Raw genomic sequence first — 22,049 nt, 5'->3', positions numbered from 1 at the left:
GGCCACCTCATGTGAAGAGTTGACTCATTGGAACAGTCTCTGATGCTGAGTGGGATTGGGGGCAGGAGGAAAAGGAGATGACAGAGGACGAGATGCCTGGATGGCATCACCAAATCGATGGACGTGAGTTTGAGTGATCCAGGAGATGGTGATGGACAAGGAGGCCTGGCATGCTGCGATTCATGGGGTCACAAAGAGTTGGACACGACTGAGTGACTGCACTGAACTGAATACCCCAAATACATAAAGAACTCATATAACTACAGACAGTGAAAAACCATCTGATTAAAAAAGGGGAAGAAGGTTGAGGTCTACCCCAATAGGGCTTTTTCTTTAAAACCTACATTGTTGGAAATGCCTCAGTAATTATGTAGTTTCCTTTACTCATAGAACTACCTGTTAGATCTGTGGGAATGAACTACAAGAAAAAGCTGCCAATTAATCAAGAAAACCTAACAAACTTTTTTTTTTCATCTTTGGTACTGGCATATCACAATGATTTCTGTCAAGTTTCAGGGTGTGATAACTTAAGAATGAATGTGATTTGAACTTAATACACTTTTAGAGGATGCCATTATGAACTAGGCAGATCCATTTTCTGGCCTTAAACATGATCTTAGAGTAAACTGCTTGAGGAAATTGGATCTCCAAATTTACAGGTGGAAAATTTTGAAGTGCATTCCATTGAAGATCAAAGAGGCCCAACTAAAACAACTGTGGGCAGATACACATGACAGCTGTGGGCTGAGCAGAGTTTCTTTTCAAAAGGGCTATCTTGAAGATTATGACTTTGAAGGAATGAAGGTGATTGGCAGTGGAAAGAATCAGGTTGTGTGGAAATTCCTTAAAAATTTATTGACTTAAATCACTCTGCCTATATTATACATAATAAAAAGAAACCCTTTACACTGTGGGGGGGAAAAAAAGCGGCAGAGGACCTGAATGACTTTTCTCTGAAGAAGACACACAATAGGTCAATAGGTACATAAAAAGATGTTCAGCATCACTAATTACCAGGGAAATGCAAATCAAAACCATAATGATATGTCACCTCACCTCACCTTAGGAAAGCTACTATAAAATAGTCAAGAAATAACAAGAGTTGGTGAGGATGTATAGAAAAGGGAACACTTGTGCACTGGTGGTGGAAATATAAATTGGTGCAGCCACTATCAAAAACTATGTAGAGGTTTTTCAAAAAATTAAAAGATAGAACTATTGTATGATCAAACAATTGCACTGTTGGGAATTCAGTCAAAGAAAACCCAAACACTAATTAGAGAAGATATATGCACACTAATGTTCAATTCACAATTATTGTTGATAGCCAAGATATTGAAGCAACCTAAGTGTGTCTACCAATAGGTAAATGGATAAAGAAAATACACACAATTTTTCATGCACACACACACACAGAGGAACATTCAGTTCAGTTCAGTTGCTCAGTCGTGTCCAATTCTTTGCAACCCCATGAATCGCAGCACAACAGGCCTCCCTGTCCATCACAAACTCGCAGAGTTCACTCAGACTCACGTCCATCGAATCGGTGATGCCATCCAGCCATCTCTCCTCTGTCATCCCCTTTTCTTCCTGACCCCAATCCATCCCAGCATCAGAGTCCTTTCCAGTGAGTCAACTCTTCACATGAGGTGGCCAAAGTACTGGAGTTTCAGCTTTAGCATCATTCCTTCCAAAGAACACCCAGGGCTGATCTCTTTTAGAACAGACTGGTTGGATCTCCTTGCAGTCCAAGGGACTGTCAGGAGTCTTCTCCAACACCACAGTTCAAAAGCATCAATTTTTTGGCACTCAGCTTTCTTCACAGTCCAATTCTCACATCCATACATGACCCCAGGAAAAACCACAGCCTTGACTAGACAGATCTTTGTTGGCAAAGTAATGTCTCTGCTTTTCAATTTGCTATCTAGGTTGGTCATAACTTTCCTTCCAAGGAGTAAGTGACTTTTAATTTCATGGCTGCAATCACCATCTGCAGTGATTTTGGAGCTCTAAAAGTAAAATCTGACACTGTTTCCACTGTTTCCCTGTCTATTTGCCATGAAGTGATGGGACCAGATGCCATGATCTTCATTTTCTGAATGTTGAGCTTTAAGCCAACTTTTTCACTCTCTTCTTTCACTTTCATCAAGAGGCTTTTTAGTTCCTCTTCACTTTCTGCCATAAGGGTGGTGTCATCTGCATATCTGAGGTTATTGATATTTCTCCTGGCAATCTTGATTCCAGCTTGCGCTTCAACCAGCCTAATGTTTCTCATGATGTACTCTGCATATAAGTTAAATAAGCAGGTGACAATATACAGCTTTGACGTACTTTTCCTATTTGGAACCAGTCTGTTGTTCCATGTCCAGTTCTAACTGTTGCTTCCTGACCTGCATATATTATTCAGTGACAAAAAAAAATAATAAATCTTGTAATTTGCAACAACATGGATGGATCTAGAGGGTATTATGCTAAGTGTAATTAAGCCAGACAAAGAGAGACAATACATGATCTTATTTACATGTGGAGGGAAAAAACAAAAACACTGAACTCATTGATACAGAGAATAGATTGGTGGTCCAAGAGCAGGGACTAGAGGACAGACAAAATTGATGAAAGAGGGTACAAACCTCTACTTATAAGATAAATAAGTCATAGGGATGTGATATGCAGTATCATGATGGTAGTTAGTTATGCTATATTGCATATTTGAAAATTGCTAAGAGAAAAAAATCTTAAATGTTTTCAACACAAGAAAAAATATAACTATGGATGATGACAGATGTTCACTAAACTTACTGTGGTGATCATTTTGAGATATATACAAATATCGAATCCTTATGTTGTACACCTGAAACTAATATAATATTATATGTCAATTTTAGCTCAATAAAATAAAGATTTATAGTCTAGAGAAGCAAATGGAGATAAAGCCAGATGCTCTGGGAACATGAGGCATGTGGAGGGGGAAGTGACAGAAAGCTTACTAGAAAAAGATATGTGAGTTGAGGTTTAAAGGAAACAATCTCATTCAGTTACATGCTCTTTAGAAATTTATTTAATACAAGAAATGAGGCAAGGAGGCGATCCTAAGATGGCGGAGGAATAGGATGGGGAGACCACTTTCTTTCCCAGAAGTTCATCAAAAGAACATTTAAATGCTGAGTAAATTCCAAAAAACAACTTCTGAATGCTGGGAGAGGACATCAGGCACCCAGAAAAGCAGATCATTGTCTTCAAAAGGAGATGTTTTATCAACAGTGCTGTATAGTTGGAGAAGTCTTGAGTCTACTGTAAAAATAAGACTGAAAACCAGAAGCAGGAGGCTTAAGTCCAAATCCTGAGAACACCAGAGAACTTCTGACTCCAAGGAACATTAATCGACAGGAGCTTATCAAACGCCTCCATACCTACACTGAAACCAAACAATACCCAAGGGCCAACAAGTTGTAGAGCAAGACATACCATGCAAATTCTCCAGCAACACAGGAACACAGCCCTGAGCTTCAATATACAGGCTGCCCAAAATCACTCCAAACTGACTGACATCTCATATCTCAATACTGGACACTTCATTGCCCTCCAGCTCCACCCTTCAGAACACTGACACAAAATTTCCTAAGCAGGAAAACTTGACAAGCCACCCATACAACCCCCACCCCCACCCCACCACCGCCTTTATTGTGGACGAAACTCCAGAATAAAGAGAACTCCACAAACTTCCAGAATACAGAAAGGCTACCCCAAAAACAGTAATATAAACAGGATGAAGAGACAGAGGAATACCCAGCAGGTAAAGGAACAGGATAAAAGCCCACCAAGCCAAACAAAAGAGGAAGAGATAGGAAATCTACCTGATAAAGAATTCTGAATAATGATAGTGAAAATGATGCAAAATCTTGAAATCAAAATGGAATCACAGATAAGTAGCCTGGAGACAAGGACTGAGAAGACACAAGAAAGGTTTAACAAGGGCCTAGAAGAAATAAAAAAGAGTCAGTATATAATGAATAATGCAATAAATGAGATCACAACCACTCTGGAAGGAACAAATAGTAGAAAAACATAGGAGGCAGAAGATAGGATTAGTGAAGTAGAAGATAGAATGGTAGAAATCAATGAATCAGAGAGGAAAAAAGAAAAATGAATTAAAAGAAATAAGGACAATCTCAGAGACCTCCAGGACAATGTTAAACTCCCCAACATTCAAATCATAGGAGTCCCAGAAGAAGAAGACAGAAAGACCATGAGAAAATATTTGAGGTGATAATAGTTGAAAACTTCCCTAAAACAGGAAGGAAATAATCACTCAAGTCAAAGAAATCCAGAGAGTCCCAAACAGATAAACCCAAGGTGAAACACCCCCAAGACACATATTAATCAAATTAACAAACATCAAACACAAAGAACAAATTTGAAAAGCAGCAAGGGAAAAAGAACAAATAACACACAAGGTGATTCCGATAAGGAAAACAGCTGATCTTTCAATAGAAACTCTTCAAGCCAGGAGAGAATGGCAGGACATACTTAAAGTGATGAAAGAAAGTAACCTATAGCCCAGATTACTGTAACCAGCAAGGATGTCATTCAAATATGAAGGAGAAGTCAAAAGCTTTACAGACAAGCAAAAGCTGAGAGAATTCAGCACCACCAAACCAGGTCTCCAACAAATGCTAAAGGATCTTCTCTAGACAGGAAACACAAAAAGGGTGTATTAACTCAACCCAAAACAATAAAATAAATGGCAATGGGATCATACTTATCAATAATTACATTAAACGTAAATGGGTTGAATGCCCCAACCAAAAGACAAAGACTGGCTGAATGGATACAAAAACAAGACCCCTATATATGTTGTCTACAAGAGACCCACCTCGAAACAAGGGACACATACAGACAGAAAGTGAAGGGCTGGAAAAAGATATTGCAGGCAAACAGAGTCCAAAAGAAAGCAGGAGTAGCAATATTCATATCAGAAAAAATAGACTTAAAAACAAAGGCTGTGAAACAAAGAAGGCTACTACATAATGATCAAAGGATCAATCCAAGAAGAAGATATAACATTATAAATATATGTGCACCCAACATAGGAGCACTGCAATATGTAAAACAAATGCTAACAAGTATGAAAGGGGAAATTAACAATAACACAATAATAGTGGGAGACCCTAATACACCACTCACAACTATGGATAGATCAACTAAACAGAAAATTAGCAAGGAAACACAAACTTTAAATGATACAATAGACCAGTTAGACCTAATTGATATCTATAGGACTTTTCACCCCAAAATAATGAATTTCACCTTTTTCTCAAGCACACACAGAACCTTCTTCAGGATAGATCACATCCTGGGCCATAAATCTAGCCTTGGTAAATTTAAAAAAAAAAAAAAATTGAAATCATTCCCAGCATCTTTTCTGACCACAATGCAGTAAAATTAGATCTCAATTACAGGAGAAAAACTATTAAAAATTCCAATATATAGAGGCTGAACAACACGCTGCTGAATAACCAACAAATCACAGAAGAAATCAAAATATGCATAGAAACAAATGAAAATGAAAACACAACAACCCAAAACCTGTGCTGCTGCTGCTGCTAAGTCACTTCAGTCGTGTCCGACTCTGTGCAACCCCAAAGACGGCAGCCCACCAGGCTCACCCATTGCTGGGATTCTCCAGGCAAGAATACCAGAGTGGGTTGCCATTTCCTTCTCCAGTGCATGAAAGTGAAAAGTGAAAGTGAAGTCACTCAGTCGTGTCTGACCCTCAGCAACCCCATGGACTGCAGCCTTCCAGGCTCCTCCATCCAGAGGCTTTCCAGGCAAGAGTACTGGAATGGGGTGCCATTGCCTTCTCTGCAAAACCTGTGGTACACTGTAAAAGCAGTGCTAAGGGGAAGGTTCATAGCAGTACAGGCATACCTCAAGAAACAAGAAAAAAGTCAAATAAATAATCTAACTCTACACCTAAAGCAACTAGAAAAGCAAGAAATGAAGAACCCCAGGGTTAGCAGACGAAAAGAAATCTTAAAAATTAGGGCAGAAATAAATGCAAAAGAAGCAAAAGAGACCATAGCAAAAATCAACAAAGCCAAAAGCTGGTTCTTTGAAAGGATAAATTAAATTGACAAACCATTAGTCAGACTCATCAAGAAACAAAGTGAGAAAAATCAAATCAATAAAATTAGAAATGAAAATGGAGAGATCACAACAGACAACACAGAAATACAAAGGATCATAAGAGACTACTATCAGCAACTATATGCCAATAAAATGGACAACGTGGAAGAAATGGACAAATTCTTAGAAAAGTACAAGTTTCCAAAACTGAACCAGGAAGAAATAGAAAATCTTAACAGACCCATCACAAGCACGGATATTGAAACGGTAATCAGAAATCTTCCAGCAAACAAAAGCCCAGGTCCAGATGGCTTCATAGCCGAATTTTACCAAAAATTTGGAGAAGAGCTAACACCTATCCTACTCAAACTCTTCCAGAAAATTGCATAGGAAGGTAAACTTCCAAACTCATTCTAGGAGTCCACCATCACCCTAATACCAAAACCTGACAAAGAGGCCACAAATAAAGAAAACTACAGGCCAATATCACTGATGAACATAGATGCAAAAATCTTTCACAAAATTCTAGCAATCAGAATCCAACAACACATTAAAAAGATCATGCACCATGACCAAGTGGGCTTTATCCCAGGGATGCAAGGATTCTTCAATATCCACAAATCAATCAACATGATACATCACATTAACAAATTGAAAAATAAAAGCCATATGATTATCTTTATAGATGCAGAGAAAGCCTTTGACAAAATTCAACATCCATTATGATTAAAAAAAAAAAAAAAAACTCTCCAGAAAGCAGGAATAGAAGGAACATACCTCAACATAGTAAAAGCTATATATGACAAACCCACAGCAAACATTATCCTCAATGGTGAAAAATTGAAAGCATTTCCCCTAAAGTCAGGAACAAGACATGGGTGTCCACTTTCACCGCTACTATTCCACATAGTTCTGGAAGTTTTGGCCACAGCAATCAGAGCAGAAAAGAAATAAAAGGAATCCAAATTGGAAAAGAAGAAGTAAAACTCTCACTGTTTGCAGATGACATGATCCTCTACATAGAAAACCCTCAACACTCTACCAGAAAATTACTAGAGCCAATCAATGAATATAATAAAGTTACAGGATATAAAATCAACACACAGAAATCCCTTGTATTCCTATACACTAATAACGAGAAAATATAAAGAAAAATTAAGGAAACAATTCCATTCACCATTGCAATGAAAAGAAAAAAATACTTAGGAATACATCTACCTAAAGAACCTAAAGACATATATAGAAAACTATAAAACACTGATGAAAGAAATCAAAGAGGACACTAATAGATGGAGAAATATACCATGTTCATGGATTGGAAAAATCAATACAGTGAAAATCAATACACTACCCAAAGCAATCTATAGATTGAATGCAATCCCTATCAAGCTACCCACGGTATTTTTCACGGAGCTAGAACAAATAATTTCACAATTGGTATGGAGATACAAAAAAACCTTGAATAGCCAAAGCAATCTCGAGAAAGAAGAATGGAACTGGAGGAATCAACCTGCCTGACTTCAGGCTCTACTACAAAGCCACAGTCATAAAGATAGTATGGTACTGGCACAAAGACAGAAATATAGATCAATGGAACAAAATAGAAAGCCCAGAGATAAACCCACGCACCTATGGACAGCTTATCTTTGACAAAGGAGGCAAGAATATACAATGGAGAAAAGACAATCTCTTTAACAAGTGGTGCTGGGAAAACTGGTCAACCAGTTGTAAAAGAATGACACTAGAACACTTTCTAACACTACACAAAAATAAACTCAAAATGGATTAAAGATCAAAATATAAGACCAGAAACTATAAAACTCCTAGAGGAGAACATAGGCAAAACACTCTCTGACATACATCACAGCAGGATCCTCTATGACCCACCTCCCAGAATATTGGAAATAAAAGCAAAAATAAACAAATGGGACCTAATTCAAATTAAAAACTTCTGTGCAACAAAGGAAACTCTAAGTAAGGTGCAAAGACAGCCTTCAGAATGGGAGAAAATAATAGCAAATGAAGCAACTGACAAAGAACTAATCTCAAAAATATACAAGCAACTCCTGTAGCTCAATTCCAGAAAAATAAATGACCCAATCAAAAAGTGGGCCAAAGAACTAAACAGACATTTCACCAAAAAGACATACAAATGGCTAACAAACACAAGAAAAGATGCTCAACATCACTCATTATCATAGAAATGCAAACCAAAACCAAAATGAGGTACCATTTCACACTAGTCAGAATGGCTGTGATCCAAAAGTCTACAAGCAATAAATGCTGGAGAGGGTGTGGAGAAAAGGGAACCCTCTTACCCTGTTGATGGGAATGCAAACTAGTACAGCCACTATGGAGAACAGGGTGGAGATTCCTTAAAAAGCTGGAAACAAAACTGCCATATGACCCAGGAATCCCACTGCTGGGCATACACACCGAGGAAACCAGAAGTGAAAGAGACATGTGTACCCCAATGTTCATCGCAGGAGTGTTTATAATAAATGGAAGCAACCTAGATGTCCATCAGTAGATGAATGGATAAGAAAGCAGTGAAACATATACACAATGGAGTATTACTCAGCCGTTAATACATTTGAATCAGTTCCAATAGGGTGGATGAAACTGGAGCCTATCATACAGAGTGAAGTAAGCCAGAAAGAAAAACACCAATACAGTATACTAAAGCATATATATGAAATTTAGAAAGATGGTAATGATAACCCTGTTTGTGAAACAGCAAAAGAGACACAGATGTATAGAACAGTCTTTTGGACTCTGGGAGAGGGCGAGGGTGGGATGATTTGGGAGAATGACATTAAAACATGTATAATATCATATATGAAATGAATCACCAGTCCAGGTTCAATGCATGATACAGAATGCTTGGGGCTGGTGCACTGGGATGACCCAGAGGGATGGTATGGGGAAGGAGGTGGGAGGGGGGTTCAGGATGGGGAACAGGTGTACACCCGTGGAAGATTCATGTTGATGTATGGCAAAACCAATACAACATTGTAAAGCAATTAGCCTTCAATTAAAATAAATAAATTTATATTTTAAAAAGAAATGAGGCAAACACAGAAACAGCTGAAACAAGTGATTTCAGGCAGATATTTCTATAACTAATACAAATACTGTAAACCTTCATGGAAAGATTATTTCAGATTCTCTCTCCTGTAAACATTCCATACACTTACCAATGGCTCTATATTTATTAAATTATTTTTCCCAGTAGACAGAATTTGTGGAGAACAGAAACTGCCATATTCATAGTGCCATCAATATCCATCCCTTTGGCTCATATACAAGACCTATTTTATAAATATATGTTGAATGACTACTTCAGGCTACAAGGAAAAGGAAGGTTTGTAGTCTATGTAAACATTCCCCATATAAAGGAGCCTAAGAGATCATATTTTTAACTGGGAAAGAGTGCAAGATGCCATTACTACTCTGGTTTTATTACCTCTCATTGTGAGCACTTGTCGGTATCATAGAATGAAACCAAACCTTCATGTTAAGCCTCAGTAACACAAGTATATATTGAAGACAATAGCACCAAACTTTATATAATTAAAGGTTCTAGAAGATCATGCATTTTGCTTTTTTGTAGTTCTTGTCAAAGACAATAATAGCATTGTTTCTCAGATTGTCTCATTCTTAACATCGTCAGTCCCACAAGGGTCAAAGCACATGTAAAGGAAATTAAACCACGCAGAAAAATCTCAATAAGGCTCAGTTTCATTGGGATTCAACAGATATTGGGATGTGATCAGCTCTGTTTGAAAAATGCATTGGAAGGCATGCATATTAAAAGAACTCACTGTGATACAGTGTGATTTGGTGAACTGTCAAAGGGCATGATCTAACAGACCTATCTTTTCACTCCACATCCCACTTGCCTGTGAAATACCATTCTTCCAGAAATCCTGAAGCTTTGTTGTACTAGGGTAAACTCACCTTCTTGGCTATAATTATTTCAATCAAAGGTGGAGATCAGACCCAGAGGAGGCTACCCATTGGATACCAAGCAGAGAGAGACTTTTTCATAACAATAAATGAAACTCGGATTGAGTGGAATAAATATAAAAATCTGGGAGCTGAGTGCTGTCAGTAAAATACTAGAATAAATAATAAATAAATAAATACTTTCATTAGTGCTGCTTCCCCAGAGTTGCTGCCACTAGTCCCAGAGTTATGCTGGTTTCTTCCTTTCCTGGGATTCCATGGTGTTTAAATATCAGGACTCTGGAGGCAGATGGTCTGGTTTTGGATCTGAGTTCTTTCACTTATTCACTGTATGACCATCAGCAAGTTACTTTGCCCCTCAGTGCTAATTTTTTCTGTGGCAAATAAGATGATACTCTTGCAATGGACCTTATAGGATTGCTGAGTGCTGGGTGGCAGACAGTCTGTAATAGGCAGACTTCTAAAACGGTACCAAATGATCATCACCTCCTGTATTCACAACCATGTGTCATTCCCTTCTCTTGTATGTGAGATAGCCTTGCTTTTAACTAACAGAATATCACAAGGATATCAGGATGGCACTTCCATGATTAAGTTACAAATAATTGTGATTTCTGTCTTGCTACTGGCCTCTCTCTTGGTTGGCATTGATGAAGCAACTGCCATGCTGGAGAAGACTGAACAGCAAGATGCTGAGGGCCTCAGTCCAACAGTCCTCAAGGAACTGAAAGTTAGAACTGAACTTAGAAGTGAATTCTCCCCCATTCAAGCATAAAGGTAATAGTGCCAAACCTGAGCTGATATCTTAATTACAGTCTTTTGAAAAGCCATGAAGTAGAAGACCCAGGCAAGCTACACCCAGGTTTCTGTTCTCACAGAAATTGTGATTCAGAAAATATGTATTGTTTTAAGCCTCTAGCAGGAGACATAAGAGATACTGGCTTGATCCCTGGGTCAGGAAGACCCCTTGGAGGAGGGCATGGCAACCCAATCCAGTATTCTTGCCTGGAGAATCCCATGGACAGAGGAGCCTGGTGGGCTACAGTCTCTAGGGTCACAAAGAATTAGACATGACTGAAGCGACTTTTAGTATGCAAGCCTCTAAATTTGGGACTAATTTGTTACACAGTGGTAGATTACTAATACAAATGGTTTTGTAAGTGAAGGATATTTTATCTTTTTTCCCCCTTGAATCTCTTCCCATTTAATCTAATCTGACTACATTTTTGTACACAAAAGCAAAATAGCCACAACTGAGATATGGAGACGAGAGGGATTATTTCTGCCTGAGTGCAAAAGTAGGAAACAAAGAAGAGAACACGTGTATAGAGATTTATAAGTAGCTAGAATTTTACCAAATAGAGCAATGTACTTTATTTACCAAATAAAGTTAAAAATAAATTTTACTTTATTTATAAGTGGCCAGAATTTTCCAAAAGGAAAGTTAGGAACTGTAAGCAGAAGAAATAAAATGGTCAAAAGCTAAAAGCAGTAAGCTTTTCAACATTTTATTCCTAAAATTATTATTTAGGAGATGATATATGACCCATAGTGGCAAGACCTGGGGGAAAGCATCAGAATACACTGAAAAGGTCAGTTCAAAATAGGATTTGAAACAGGACAGGTTAGAAATAGGACACATTAAGGAGCTCAAATATGTTTTTTATGGCAGTGAGAAACTGAATTAAAGATTTAGTAATAAAAATAGAAGAAAAGGATTGCTCAGGAAAAGACATTCTAAGGTAGAATTAGGAGGGCTTGCTGTTGATTTGATATGTTGAATTAGTAATGGGTGGGAGGGAAAATAGAAAGCAAAATGAGAGAAATAATGATGTGGAAACCTGCGAAATAGCAACAGTTAAGAACAAATTCAAGATCGTTATGTTGAGGATACTGAAAGTAAACCTATATGAGACACAGAAGTAGCAGTTGCCTGAGGGAAGTCATCAGTATAAACTCTATGCATGTTAAAAGGCAGAATTTTAAGAAAAGGTCATTAGATGCTGTAACCAGGGAAGAGTTGTTGACCACTGAGGGCAATTTCAAAAGGCAGGTATATTCAGAATACTGTATGTTGAGGAATGACTAAGGGGCTGAACTGGGCAACAGATTTGATCTTTTTTTGAAAGGGTAAGAAGGAAAGTAAACTTGTGAACCAATGTAAGTTAAGGGTGTTTTTTTTCTTTTTTAAAAATTTATTTTGTGTAATTTTGTGTTGTATAAGAGAGTCAGTCATGGTCATAATCTGAGGAGAAGGAATCAATACAAAGAAAATGGAAGATGATATAGAAAGAGGGAGTCAATAACGGGGCAAAGCCACAAAAGAGATGAGAGTGGATGAAAAGATCATTTTCTTAGACAGGACTAATGAAATAAAAACTGGAAAGGTATAGTTTGGAGAAAAGTTGAGCAAGTCTCTTTTATTTGATCAGGACTGAAAGGTCATCTTTTGACAGTGAAGACTCAAGGATGGATTGAAGAACTTAAGGAAAATGGTAATGGTTTATGTCAGAAACAGGAAAAGGAATTGTAAAAGGGTAAAGTTGCCAAGCAAAAGTATTTTTTAAAAGGGCAAAAGAAGAAGTGAATAGAAGCATATAATTTTAGTAGGGTTAGCAGGGAAAGCTTATCAGATTTACAGCTGAAATTAGCTGCAAAAGAGCAGACACCTCTAAAATATGATAATGTCAAAAAAATGTTTAAAAGCAACATATTCTTATTCCTAAACACCTTTGAATGCAAGGCACTTCATCAATTAACTGACAGTATTATGGGATTTTAAAAAATTGAATTGTGACTGGCAACATTCTTTTGTAATCAAAGACTCATCTAGATTCTGGAAGTATTAAAGTATTAAAGTATACTTGAGGAACTGTATTCATCTCCTTAAGGAGACAGGTCTTTTCTTTGAATCTGTTTATATTCTCAGCAGATCCACAACACTCAGAGTAAATTTATAATAATATATAAGTTATTCCTGATTTATCATTTTTCGTTCTAAGGAGATAAAGTCCTGAATGTAACTATCAATGAGTAGAATGAAAAATAAAAAGTTGTCACTTCTCCTAAGGTGGTGTGACAAATGAATGTTTCTATAAAAGGTTCATTTGGACTCTAACAGCTTGAGATTTGTGACCAAGTAATTACAGCATTAAAAGAAAGAAAGTTGATTTTTCACAACACATAGAAAAAGACTTAACTAAGCAAGAGCCTAAATATAACGGCAAGGAAAACACTTTACCTGAGTAGGCAAAAGCTATTTTAAAGTATGTTAGAGGCAATAAAGACTATGAAAACATTACGCTCTAATTACAAATCCATGGTATCTTTTCTTAAGACCATTCCTGAGGTGTTGCTGTGGGACAATAACTTTGATGTTCTAGATGCTAGTAACAAAGGAGCATTTAAAAGTAAAAAAAAATTTCCTTTAAGATTTCTGTGACTGAGTCTGCTCTTAATATTTCAGAGGCTCTTCACCAGGATTATTCTGCATGAGTCGGAAGGGGAGTTCTGCTGAAACAGCTCGGTGTTCTGAATAAACCCCTGTCCCAGCTCTTCATCAAATCATCTGATCCAGTCTGTCATGTCTGCCTGATATAGACTTGTGAGCACAGACCTAGATTCCACCTGGTCCTTTGAAATAACGCCCAGATGGTAAAGCATATGCCTGCAATGCAGGAGACTCAGGTTCAACCCTGTGTATGGAAGATTCCCTGGAGGGGGGCATGGCAACCGCCTCTAGTATTCTTGCCTGGAGAATCCCACAGACAGAGAAGCCTGGATGGCTACAGCCTATGGGGTCACAAAGAGTCAGACATGACTGAGTGACTAACACTTTCAATACTTTTCTCGTTAGACCATCTGTCTTAAATCTCATTTTCAGATTTGTTCCCTCAAAGCTATCTTTTAGATTCCACTGGCTATCATAGTCTAGGGTCTTCAGCTCAGTCTTGTGTATGTGTCCTGCCTACAATGGGGCTCAGACAATGCCTCTGGGTCTTGTTAGACTCTGACCTCCATGAAAACAAACACAGTGGCTAATGTGTATGAGAAACTCAGTTAATAATTAACAAATAAATCTAGTCCAGACACAGCAACCACAGTATCTGCTTCTGCAGGGAAGAAATTCAGACAAGTTCCCCTTTTCTAGACTACTTTGTCCCCTGGTACAAAATCAATGTTGCCTTCCATATCTACAGAATTATATAGCAATTCGATTAGCACTATTTCCGGCCCATTTAGCTTCCAGTAACTCCAGAACAGATCTAAACTTTTTGATGTTTGATGCTGATGAGCAAAAATGGCTGAATGTCACAAAGGACAAGGATATCGGGATCCCTGAAAGATTGGAACAGTTGTGTCATCTTCCTACTTGTGAGAACCAAAAGGTAAATTGATGGTATGCAAACCCTGTCTGCTTTGAGATATTCATGTTCTGGATCACCAATTTAAGCCACAATTGGAAACTTTGAAGTTTTTCCAACAAAAGATTCCTGGAATTTTTCAAACAATTCAGTTTAATTTAAGGCAGAATGTTAGCATCTTCAGTGGACTGTAGACAAAAGAGAAGGAGGTTATGTAATGCAGTGCTCAGAAACTGATGAGTACTGTACTTCAAAGAAAATAACTCTCCTCTGATGAGTCCGACAAGAAGCACTATGATAAGGATCTGTACTTGAAAGTGTGATTAGTGAAACCGGTCAACTGTATTTCTCTCCCCGAGAACGTCACCCCTATCTGCAGCCTAGAAACACGAGCTCTTCATGGAGGATATCTTTCCAAAGAGCACAACAATCAGGGTAAATGTCATCTTCATTAATCATCCTCTCATAAAATAGAGTTAACTGTGAAATAGCATTAAGCATTAAGTCTAATTTCCTGAGGAGATGATGGGGAACCATGAAGCTTAAGCAACTATCAGGCCTAAATGTTAACTAAAACAAGACCCTTTCCTCACGTGCCTCTGACTGCTTCTTCAGTTTTCCCCTTTTTCTTCATCCTCCACTCTCCCCACCATGCTATACGGAAAAACAAAATCAAGGAAAAACTGAAAATGACCCGTAAATGAAAAGGTTATTTTAGAAAGAAAAACAGCAGTCTGAAAAATCCTGTTTTGTCAAATGGGATTTACTTTCCAATCAACTCAAAGTTCTATAAATATGAAACAAAATAATCTGACAAATTATAACTTGGACATTCTCTTCCGATCATCACAAAAAGAAAATATTCTAATGCAACCTACTACAGTGACAGAGAACCTGGAAATGGCTCAATTCATTGACAGCATTTTCATGAAAATACAAGTTATTTTCAAACTATTTCTGTCATCTTTAAATATCATCAGGACTGTTATCCTTCACTGTCCTTTAAGTGAAATGACAAGTCACCAGTTGCTCACTTAAGGTAAAATCAATTGAAATACTAGCATGGAACAGAATATTAGATTGAAAAATAAACAAAACAAAGGTGGGATTTACTGTCATGATCAAATACACACACATACACAAACGCAAGGGCGATGCTAACAACAAAAACTCTTATAGAGAAATAAATAAAAATCTGTAACAGAGTCAATAAAATGAACATATACATAAAAATATTTTTGTTTTGCAGACTTTTTTCTGTTAAAGGCCAAATGGTAAATATTAGGGGTTTTGAGAGCAATATGCTCTGTCACAACCCATCAACTCTGCCCTGGAAAACAAAAACAGCCATAGACAGAGGCAATCAACATGGTGTGGCTTTGTTCTAAAAAGATTTATTCACAAACTACGTGGCAGGTCACAATTAGACTGGGGACCATGGTCTGCCAATCCTTGATTTATGTCAGTGAGTACAAATTGCCAGCAAATTGTACACACTGGCTAAAATGAATGACTAGGTACAGTGTAGACAGGATTTTTGATCACTTACACACAAATGCATCTTATTTCAACAGAGAGGAACTGTTTCATGTGGTATAACTAAATAATAGAATCTGACTTTCAGTACTGGAAGTGACCTAAAAAATGTCTAAAAATCAACCCATTAATTTTACAGATGAGTCAAGAACATGTGAATGGCAAGTACTATGTTACACAGATTTTTTTCTAAAAAACAAACTTTCCAGAAAAAAAAAATCTTAAAACATAAGACATAAATGCCAAAATGGAATCTCCCTAGATATGATAAGAAATAAAAGAAACATTAGTTTCATGGGATTTTATTGTTTGTGATAAACACAAGCAACAATTTATTGCTTCTCTGTTATTTTTATTGCTCTACCACAATTTGCCACAAAGGATGTTACTGAGAGAAGTGACTTTTTCTAACAAAAATAAGCTGAATTTCCACCTATTATCATTGTGAATGAAATTGTCAGATACTGCAAAATGGCAGAGGCTCAATTTTATCTGAGTAAGGTAGGCTCTACTAATGTTTATCACCCAATTTCCCACTGTCTGACTTTGGTTATCAAGCAAATCATAACGTAAACCATGCTATCTACTATGTATTTGCCCTGCTGTTTCTCTAAAAAGAGGGTCTGCATATGGAAAAATTATATAGATATATATATAGATGAATCAATTGAATAAAAAGGTGTTATATTTCTATTTTAATGGCCATTAAGTTTAAAAAAAAAAAAAACTCAGGTATAGATGATCTACTAGGAAAATTTTAAGGATAAATGCACACACACACATACAAAACCAAAGCAGAACAAAACGTGAATCCTCTCCTGTCAGGGCATTAACGTTGTATGGTATTTTAGGGACAACAGAGGAGGGTCTAAGGAATAGTTACTAGGGGTGGAATAAAGCATTGCTGTTGTTATTTAGTCCTAAACCGTGTCCAACTCTTTGTGACCCGAGAGACTATAGCCTGCCAGGTTCCTCTGTCCATGGGGTTTTCCACGCAAGACTACTGGAGGGGGTCGCCATTTCCTTTTCTGGAGGATCTTTTCAACTCAGGGATGGAACCCGAGGCTCCTGCAAAGTCCCTGCATTGGCAGGTGGATTTTCTTTTTTTTTTTTTTTTAAACCGCTGCTGGGAAGCCTGGAATAAAGCATGAATCAGTGCTAAAAACCAGTCAACTGATGGTAATTTGGGAAAAGAGCCAACATTTTATACCTATCTCTATTTCACAGTTTCTTCTTTAAAATATTTCTTGTAAGAATGTTAGAGGTCATGGAAAAATAGTCATGGCCAACTGGTCATGGCCAATTAATTAACTAAGAGAAAGTAAATACACTTAAAAACAAACAAACAAATATGCCAACCTCAAGGTTGGCATTTGTAAACTTACATAAACTTGTTTATCTGAAAGAGAATTTCCCCTCCGGATAAAGCTTCATGATTCCTTTTAAAAAGCAATGCTTCCCCTATCAAAGTGAACAACCTTGAAGCAAACAATTACTCTTCCTCTTTTTCAATTTTCTAGTCCCTGAAATGCAGGTTTGGACTAGATGTTCTGTAGGTTCCCTCGAAGTCTCTAATTTTATGTGTTTGCTCAAATGCTTTGTTTTTTCTAAATCATTGTCCAACTAAGTAAAACACTATCTGAACATTATCAGAACTTCAGTGAGATCATGGAATGAAGGGATAAAACCATTGGCATTTCTTATTTATCTTTCATGAGAAAATGACTTTTAACCAGAATAAATTTCAACAAGAATTTTTATATCATAAACTGAATAACAAAGTAACATAACATTTAAGAAGCTTTTAATGAATTGATCGTTTAGAGAACCTCCTAAAACAATGGATAATGCTTCTTTTTAAAAGGTAACACATTTTTCTGATTAATGTTGTCAAACAACAAGGACTGTGTGTTAATGGCAAGAAATTCTGTTAGTTCATTCAGGTATACAGTGTCACTCTAGATTAATACATGGCATTTGGTACAGTATATCTCTGAAAAAAATTTAATTGGGTAGTGAAAGTGAAAGTCGTTCAGTCATCCAACTTTTTGCAACCCCATGGACTATACAGTCCATGGTATTCTCCAAGCCAGAATACTGGAGTGGGTAGCCTTTCCTTTCTCCAGGGGATCTTCCCAATGTAGGGATCGAACAAAGGTCTCCTTTATTGCAGGAGGATTCTTTACCAGCTGAGCCACAAGGGAAGCCCAAGAATACCGGAGTGAGTAGCCTATCCCTTCTTCAGCAGATCTCACCGACCCAGGAATTGAACTGGGGTCTCCTGCATTGCAAATGGATTCTTTACCAACTGAGCTATAAGGTACTTATATTTTTTCTGTACAGAAAAGTTACTGCCTCTGTGCTCTTGGATAGAAAGCTCTGAAAGCTAACATGTATGTACCTAAAGGTTTAACTTCAGCAGAGTTAATATACATTTTAAATCTTCACCAATATCAATAAAATTCAAAACTGTTAACTGATTTGCCTACCTCTTATAAATCACTAGTTCTAGGGAGATTTTCAAAATTTTATTTAATCAAGGGCAGACCTATCCATTCACTTCTTTTTTGTTGTTCACTTGCTTGTTTGGCAAATATATATTGAGCATAAACTGTGTGCCAAGGATATATGGTTTTTTGATTTCTGCTACAATACCCAGAAAACTAATTGAGGGGGGGGGAAGCTTTGATTCTACTAGAGCTAGGTATTTAGTAATATAAAATTGTTTTTTTTTTCTTTTCTTTTTGATTAATGGTTCTTTTACCATTGGCTATGTATGTTTTGCTTAATAATGACTTTACTTACTAATACAGGAATACCTCAGAGACATTATGGATTTGGCTCCAGACTACCACAACAAGGCAAATATCACAATAAAGTGAGTCACATGGACTTGGCGGTTTCCCAGTACTTATAAAAGTTATATTTACACTTTAGTTTATTAAGTGTGTAAGAGCATTATGTAAAAAAAAAACAAAAAACAAAAAAACAAAAAGCTACAATGTACATACTTTAACTAAATAGTTTATTGCTTATAAATGCTAAGCATCATCTGAGCCTTCAGCAAGTCCTAATCTTTTTGCTGGTGTAGAGTCTTGCCTCAACCTGATGGCTGCAGACTAATCAGGATGGTGGCTGCTAAAGGTTGGCGTGGCTGTGACAATTTTTTAAAATATGAGAACAGTGAAGTTTGACCCACAAATTGACCCTTTCATATTTTCTCTGTAGCATGAAATGCTCTTTGATAGCATTTTACCCATAATAGAACTTCTTTCAAAATTGGAGTTGATCCTCTCAAACTCTGCTGCTGCTTTATAAACTAAGTTTATGTAATACTCTAGATCCTCTGGTATTTCAATAATCTTCACAGCATCTTCACCAGGGGTAAATTCCATTTAGATAAACCACTTTCTTTGCAGATCCATCCATAAGAAGCACTCCCCAATGTGAATGCTTTATCACAAAGCTATAGCAATTCAGTCACATCTTTATATTCTACTTTTAATTCTCTTGCTCTTTCTACGGCATCTGCAGTTACTTCCTCTTCCCAAGTCTTGAACCCCTCAGTTATTCATTAGAGTTGGAATCAACTCCCTTCAAACTCCTATTAATGTTGATATTTGATATTGTTTCCATAAACCATAAAAGTTATTAATGGCATCTAGAACAGTCAATACTTTCCAGAAGGTTTTATTTACTTTGCCAGATCCATCAGAGGAGTCACTATCTACAACAGCTACAGCCTTAGAAAATGTAATTCTTAAATAATAAAACTTGAAAGTTGAAATTAGTCCCTGATCCATGGGCTGCAGAATGCAGGCATGAAAACAACATGAATCTCATCATATATTTCCATCAGAGATCTTATGCAGTGCAATCAGGTGCATTGTTAGTGAGCAGTAGAAATCTTTTCTAAACAGCAGGTCTCAATAGTGGCCTTAAAATATTCAAGAAACTGTGTTATAAACAGATGAGCTACCATTCCAACTTTATTGTTCCATTTAGAGAACAATGAGTAGATTTAGCAAAATTCTTAAAGGCCCTAGGATTGGGGGAATGGTGAATGAGCACTGGCCTCAACTTAAGGTCCCCAGCTGTATTAGCCCCTAACAAAACAGTAAGCCTGTCCTTTGACGCTTTCAAGCCAGGCATTGACTTCTCCTCTCTGGCTATGAAAGTGTAGATGGCATCTTCTTCCAACATAAGTCATTTCATCTACACTGAAAGTCTGCTGTTTAGTGTAGCCACCGTCATTAATGATCGTCACTAGATCTTCTGGATAATCTGCTACAGCTTCTGCATTAGCACTTGCTGCTTCATCTTTACTTCGATGCTATGGAAACAGCTTCTTTCCTTAAACCTCATGAGTCAACCTCTGCTAGCTTCAGACTTTCCTTCTGCAATTTTCTCACCTCTCTCGGCCTTCATGGAATTCAAGAGGGCTATGGCCTGGCTCTGGATTAGGCTTTGGCTTAAGTGAATGTTGTGCTCAGTCTGATCTTCTATCCAGACCACTATAGCTTTCTCCATATCAACAACAATGCTGTTTTGTTTTCTTACTTGTGTGTTTACTGGAGTAGCACTTTTAATTTCCTTCAAGAACTTTTCCTTTGCATTCACAACTTAGCTAACTGTTTGATACAAGAGGACCAGCTTTTGGCCTGCCTCAGCTTTTGACATGCCTTCCTCATTAAGTGTAATCATTTCTAACTTTTGATTTAAAATGAGAGATGTACAACTTTCCTTTCACTTGAACACTTAGAAACCACTGTAAGGTTATCAAACTGGCCTACTATATTTATTGTATCTCAAGGAACAGAGAGCTGAAGAGAGGGAGAGAGATTGGGAAGGGCGAGTTGGTGAAGCAGTTGGAATTTATCAATTTATCTCACACATTTATCAATTAAGGTCATCAATATATAGTATTGGAGAAGGAAATGGCAACCCACTCCAGTACTCTTGCCTGGAAAATCCCATGGACGGAGGAGCCTGGTAGGCTGTAGTCCATGGAGTCACTAAGGGTCGGACACGACTGAGCAACTTCACTTTCACTTTTTACTTTCCTGCACTGGAGAAGAAAATGGCAACCCACTCCAGTGTTCTTGCCTGGAGAATCCCAGGGATGGGGGAGCCTGGTGGGCTGCCGTCTATGGGGTCGCACAGAATCTAACATGACTGAAGCGACTTAGCAGCAGCAGCAGCAATATATAGCATAGTTCATGGTGCCCCAAGACAGTTACAATAACAACAAAGATCAAAGATACCATAACAATATTATAATAATGAAAACGTTTGAAATAATGCAAGTCACCAAAATGTGACACAGACACAAAGTGAGCAAATGCTGTTGGAAAGCTGACACAGATAGCCTTGCTTGATGCAGAGTTGCCACAAACCTTCAGTTTGTTAAAACATGCAGCACCCATGAAGCACAGTAAAACAAAGTGCATTAAAATGAAGTATGCCTGTAACTTTGAAACATGCACATGTACTCCAATGTTCATCGCAGCACTGTTTATAATAGCCAGGACACGGAAACAACCTAGGTGTCCATCAGCAGATGAATGGATAAGAAAGCTGTGGTAGATATACACAATGGAGTATTACTCAGCCATTAAAAAGGATACATTTGAATCAGTTCTAATGAGTTGGATGAAACTGGAGCCAATTATACAGAGTGAAGTAAGCCAGAAAGAAAAACTCCAATACAGTATACTGACACATATATATGGAATTTAGAAAGATGGCAATGATGACTGTGTATGCAAGACAGCAAGAGAGACACAGATGTGTAGAACGGACTTTTGGACTCTGAGGGAGAGGGAGAGGGTGGGATGATTTGGGAGAATGGCATTGAAACATGTATACTATCATGTAAGAAACAAAGTGCCAGTCTATGTTCGATACAGGATACAGGATGCTTGGGGCTGGTGCACTGGGATGACCCAGAGAAATGATATGGGGTGGGAGGTGGGAGGGGTATTCAGGATTGGGAGCTCGTATACACCCGTGGCAGATTCATGTTGATGTATGGCAAAACCAATACAGTATTGT

The 22,049-nt window shown here is 37.6% G+C and overlaps 1 non-coding gene across 1 annotated transcript; it reads left to right on the top strand.

Moving 5' to 3' along the window:
- The first annotated feature begins 303 nt into the window (after nt 1–303).
- On the top strand, nt 304–431 carry LOC138079422 (small nucleolar RNA SNORA18). The gene has a single exon (XR_011144893.1). It is a non-coding gene; the product is annotated as a small nucleolar RNA SNORA18 (small nucleolar RNA).
- The last annotated feature ends 21,618 nt before the right edge of the window (nt 432–22,049 follow it).

Source organism: Capricornis sumatraensis, chromosome 4 (genome assembly GCF_032405125.1).
Source record: "Capricornis sumatraensis isolate serow.1 chromosome 4, serow.2, whole genome shotgun sequence".
In the NCBI taxonomy this organism is placed as follows: Eukaryota; Metazoa; Chordata; class Mammalia; order Artiodactyla; family Bovidae; genus Capricornis; species Capricornis sumatraensis.
The sequence above is the reverse complement of the archived record's forward strand: the minus strand, read 5'-3'. Positions and strand labels throughout refer to the sequence as shown.